A 6,113-nucleotide genomic window follows, 5' to 3' on the forward strand; every position below is an offset into this window, starting at 1 on the left:
TTAAGTGTTTTACACATAAAAGCCTGTTGAATTTTGTCAGTTTCTTCTGAGTCTATTAAGATAATAATACATTTTTAATATACTATTTTAAGAGTATTTTTAGATTACAGGACATTTGTAAGAAAGTACAATGCATTCCCATATATTCCTCTTCCCTCCATACATAGTTTTACCTATTATTAACATCGTGCATTAAGTTGATACATTTGTTACAATTGATAAACCACTACTGATATACAATTATTAAATAAAGTTCATAGTTTACATTAGGTCTCATTTTGTGTTGTACATTTCCATGTGTTATGACAAATGCATAATGTCATGTGTTTATCATTATAGTATCATACAGAATACTTTCACTACCATAAACATTTCATGTGCTCCACCTATTTATTCATCCATACCCTCCTGTCCTTCTGTTCTCAACCATGATTTTTTTTTTTTACTGTCTCTATAGTTTTGCATTTTCTAAAATGACATATTGTTGGAATCATACAATATGTACCTTTTTTAGACTGACTTCTCTCAGTTAGCAATATGCTTTTACTTTTCCTTCATGTATTTTCACGACTTGGTAGCACATTTCCTTTAATTAATGAATAATAGCTCATTTTATTGATGAAGCACAGTTTATCTGATCCCCTATTGGAGGACATCTTGGTTGCTCCAAGTTTTAGCAATAATAAAGCTGACATGAACACAGTATGTGGAAATTTGTGGGCATATTTTTTCAACTTATTTGGTTATATACCAAGAAATACTATTGCTGGGTCCTATGATAAGCCTATATTTAGCTTTACAAGAAACTGTCAAACTGTCTTCCGAAGTGGTTATATTATTTGTGTTGCCCCAGAAATGAATGAAAGTTTCTATTTGCTTCACATCTTTTCCAGCATTTGTTGTTGCCTGTGTTTTGGATTTTACTCATTGTAATAGTAAGTGTGCAACGCAAACGTTATGAGATATGTGTTTTGTAAATATATTCTCCCAATCTGTGGCATTTCTTTTCACTCTATTAGTGTCTTTTCTAGAGGGGAAGTTTTTTGTTTTAATGAAGTCTAACTTATTATCTTTTCTCTTTCGTTTTTAGTGTTTTTAGTGCCGTATTTAAAAAGTAATTGCCAGACCCGAAAGTCATTGCCGAACCCAAGTCGTTGATTTTTCTCTTATGTTTTCCTTCAGTGTTTTACATTTTCCATTTAGGCCTATGAACAACTGCATATCACTTTTTGTAAAATATGTAAGCTCTATCTAAATTCATTTATTTGCATGTTGATGTTCAATTGTTTCAGGACCACTTGCTGGAAAGACTGTCTTTTCTCCATTAAAAGTAAACTATTTATTTTTATTCTTTTAACGTATTCTTTATGATATTAATATTATAAAGTTTTATAATGACCAAAAAATATGATCAGTTTTTGGATATTAACCCAACCTGTCATTCCTGGAATAAATTCCACTTTGCCATTGTATAAAATCATTTTTCTATGTTCCTACATTTGTTTTGCTAATATTTTGTTCAGTTTTTTGCATCTATACTTATCAAAGATGTTTTTGTCTCATTTCCTTTTGATTTTTTTTTTTTTCTGCTTTTGATATGAGGGTATTGGCTTCATTAAATGGGTTAGAAAGTGTTCCCTTCTCTTAATGTTTGGAAGAATTTGTGCAGGATTGATGGCCATTCTTTAAATGTTCGCTAGAATTCATCAGTGAAGCCATGTGGGGCTGTTCTTGTAATTAAAAAAAATATTTTTTTGATTACTAATTGCATCTCTTTACTTGTTACAGTTCTATGAAGATTGTCTATTTCTTTTTCAACTGAGTTTGATAATTTCTTGAAATACTGCTTTTTATAGTATTCTATTATAGTTCTGTTCTTTCTATAAGGCAATAGTAATGTCCCACCTTTCTGTCCTGATTCTGGTAGTTTGAGTCCCCTTACTCTGTCTTTTTCTGAGGAACACTCTAGGTAAAGGTTTGTCAATTTTTTTAATCTTGTTACAACACCAGTTTTTGACTTCATTGATTTTCTTTATTGTTTTCCTTTCTCTATTTTATTAATTTCCACCATAATCTGTATTATTTTCTTCCTTCTGTTTACTTTGGATTTAGTTAGCTTTTCTATTTCTAGTTTACTAAGATGGAAGATTACATTATTGATTTTAGATCCTCCTTTTTTTTTTCTTTGAGATGAAGTCTCCCTCTTGTCCCCCAGGCTGGAGTGCGATGGTGCAATCTCGGCTCACTACAACCTCTGTCTTCCGGGTTCAAGCGATTCTCCTGCCTCGGCCCCCCGAAGTAGCTGGGATAACGCCTGCTACCATGGCCGGCTAATTTTTGTATTTTTAGTTGAGACGGGGTTTCACCATGTTGGCCAGGCTGATCTCGAACTCCTGACCTCAGGTGATCCACCTGCCTTGGCTTCCCAAAGTGTTGGCATTACAGGCGTCAGCCACAGTGCCCAGTCCCTTCTTATTTTTTAATGTAGGCATTTGCACCTATAAATTTCTGTGTATGCATGACTTTAGCTCGATTCTATAATTTTATTTGTGTATTTATTTATTATTTATTTATTCATTTATTTATTTATTTTACTTTAAGTTCTGGAATGCATGTGCAGGATGTGCATGTTTGTTACATAGGTATAGTGTGCTATGGTGGTTTGCTGCACCTATTGACCCATACTCTAAGTTCCCTCCACTTGCCCCCCAACTCCCAACAGGTCCTGGTGTGTGTTGTTCCCCTCCTTGTGTCCATGTATTCTCATTGTTCAACTCCCACTTATGAGTAAGAACATGTGGTGTTTGGTTTCCTATTCCTGTGTTAGTTTGTTGAGGATGATGGTTTCCAGATTCATCCATGTCCCTGCAAAGAACATGATCTCATTCCTTTACATGACTGTGTGGTATTCCATGGTGTATATGTATCACATTTTCTTTATCCAGTCTATCATTGATGGGCGTTTGATTTGGTTCCTTGACTTTGCTATTGTAAATAGTATGGCAATAAACATACGTGTGCATATGTCTTTGTAGTAGAATAATTTATATTATTTTGGGTATATACTGAGTAATGGGATTGCTGGGTCAAATAGTATTTCTGGTTTTAGATCCTTGAGGAATCACCATACTGTCTTCCACAATGGTTGAACTAATTTACATTCCCACAAACAACGTAAAAGTGTTCCTGTTTCTCCACAGCCTCACCAACATCTATTATTTCTTGAATTTTTAATAATTCCTATTCTGACTGCCATGAGATGGTATCTCATTGTGGGTTTGATTTGCATTTCTCTGATGGCCAGTGATGTTGAGCTTTTTTCATGTTTGTTGGCCACGTAAATGTCTTCCTTTGAAAAGTGTCTGTTCATATCCTTTGCCCACTTTTTGATGGGGTCATTTGTTTTCTTTTCTTGTAAATTTGCTTAAGTTCCTTGTAGATTTTGGATATTAGACCTTTGTCAGATGGGTAGATTGCAAAAATTTTCTTCCATTCTGTAGGTTGCCTGTTCACTCTGATCATAGTTTCTTTTGCTATGCAGAAGCTCTTTATTTTAATTAGATCCCATTTGTCAATTGTGGCTTTTGTTGCAATTGCTTTTGGTGTTTTAGTCATGAAGTCTTTCTCATGCCTATGTTCTTAATGGTATTGCCTAGGTTTTCTTCTGGTATTTTTATGTGTTGGGTTTTACATTTAAGTTGTTAATCCATCTTGAGTTAATTTTTTGTATCAGGTGTAAGGAAGGGGTCCAGTTTCAGTTTTCTGCATATGACTAGCCAGTTTCCCCAGCACCACTGATTGAATAGGAGATCCTTTCCCCATTGCTTGTTTTTGTCAGGCTTATCGAAGATCAGATGGTTATAGATGTGTGGTGTTATTTCTGAGGCATCTGTTCTGTTCCATGGGTCTATTTGTCTGTTTTCGTACCAGTACCCTGCTGTTTTGGTTACTGTAGCCTTGTAGTATAGTTTGAAGTCAGGTAGCATGATGCCTCCAGCTTTGTTCTTTTTGCTTAGGATTGTCTTGGTTATATAGGGTCTTCTTTGATTCCACATGAAACTTAAAGTAGCTTTTTCTAATTCTATGAAGAATGTCAATGGTAGTTGGATGGGAATAGCAATGAATCTATAAATATCTTTGTGCAATATGTCCATTTTCACAATATTGATGGTTCCTATCCATGAGGATGGAATGTTTTTTCATTTGTTCATGTCCTCTCTTACTTTCTTGATATGTGGTTTGTAGTTTTCCTTGAAGAAATCCTTCACATCCCTTGTTAGCTGTATTCCTAGGTATTTGTTTCTCTTTATAGTGATTGTGAATGGGAGTTCATTCATGATTTGGCTGTCTATTTGTTTAATGTTGGTGTATAGGAATGCTTGTGTGTTTTGCACATTGATTTTGTATCCTGAGATTTTGCTGAAGTGGTTTATTGGCTTACGGACTTTTAGGACTCAGAGGATGGGGTTTTCTAAATATGAAATCATGTCGTCTGCAAATAGAGACAATTTGACTTTTTCTCTTCTTATTTGAATACCCTTTATTTCTTTCTCTTGCCTGAAACGCTCAATAAACTAGGTATTGATGGAATATATTTCAAAATAGTAAGAGCTATTCATGATAGACCCACAGCCAATATCATATTGAATGGGCGAAAGCTAGAAGCATTCACTTTGAAAACCGGTACGAGACAGGATGCCCTCTCTCACCACTCCTATTCAACACAGTATTGGAAAGTCTGGCCGGGGTAATTAGGCAAGAGAAAGAAATAAACGCTATTCAAATTTGCTTTTATTTTTATACATCTCAAAATATTTTCCAATATCCCTTATGATTTAACTATTAGATATTTAGGAGTACCTTGGTTAACTTACATATATTTATGAGTATATTAAATTTCTTTCAATAATTGATTTCAAATTTAATTGCATATGGATATACTTTTTAATGTATATTCTTTAAAAATTAAACGTTAAGGAATATATTTTTTATGAATTTTTTTTTTAATTTATGGAAGACTATTTTACACCCAAAATACTTACAGAATATTCCATGTACTTAAGAATTTGTGTCGTATTGTTGGGTGGAACTACAGGTTTCTGCTAAGTCTATATGGTTAATAGTTTTCTTCAAGCCTTATATTTCATGTTTGATATCCTGTGTAGTTCTATCCATTTCTGAAAGTGGGATATTGAAGTCTACAATGATTATTGTTGAATATATTTCCCACTTCAATTCTGTCAAGTTGTGCAAGTCTAATTGTTTTTCAAGAAAAAAAGCATGTAAAGTATCTATGTAATGCATTTAAAAGGTAAATAAGTGAATGAAGGAATGAGTGAATGAATAAATAAAAAACATAGCAGTGGCTGAAATTTATTTTTCAGTTACACCTGATTTGTTACTTACCCTTCTATTTCTAAAATTATATTGACTTCTTGTGCCCAAAGATTTAATCACAATCAATGAAGAGTGGATTTTTAAAAAATTAAACTCATGTTTTAGATACAGGGGTACATAAGCAGATTTGTTACATGGGAACTTTTCACCCAGGAGGGTGACATAGTACCCAACAGGTAGGTTTTCAACCTGTCTCCCTTCCTATCTTCACCTGCTAGTCATCTACAGTGTCTGTTGTTCCCATGTTTATGTCCATGTGTACTCAATGGTGAGCTCCTAATTAAAAGTGAGAAGATGAGTTATTTGGTTTTCAGTTACTGTGTTATTTTACTTTGAATAATAGTTGCTAGCTAAATCTATGCTGCTGTAAGATAATAAGATTTCATTCTTTTTATGACTTGTAGTGATGCATGTTGTATATGTACCAGCTTTTTTTTTTTTTTTTTTTCCAATCAGCTGTTGATAGGCACCTGGGTTGATTCCTTGTTTTGTTATTGTGAATAGCTGTGATGAGCATATGAGTGCATGTGTCATTTTGACAGATTGATTTATCTTCATTTGGGCATATACCCACTAGTTAGAATGCTGGGTAAAACCCTAGTTCAACTTTTAGTTCTTTGAGAAGTCTCCAAACTGTTTTCCACAGTGACTGAACTAATTTAAATTCCCACAACAGTGTATAAGCATCCTCTTTGCTCTAACAGCCTTATCAACAT

The sequence above is a fragment of the Mandrillus leucophaeus genome, unplaced genomic scaffold (genome assembly GCF_000951045.1).
Source record: "Mandrillus leucophaeus isolate KB7577 unplaced genomic scaffold, Mleu.le_1.0 Scaffold769, whole genome shotgun sequence".
NCBI lineage: Eukaryota > Metazoa > Chordata > Mammalia > Primates > Cercopithecidae > Mandrillus > Mandrillus leucophaeus.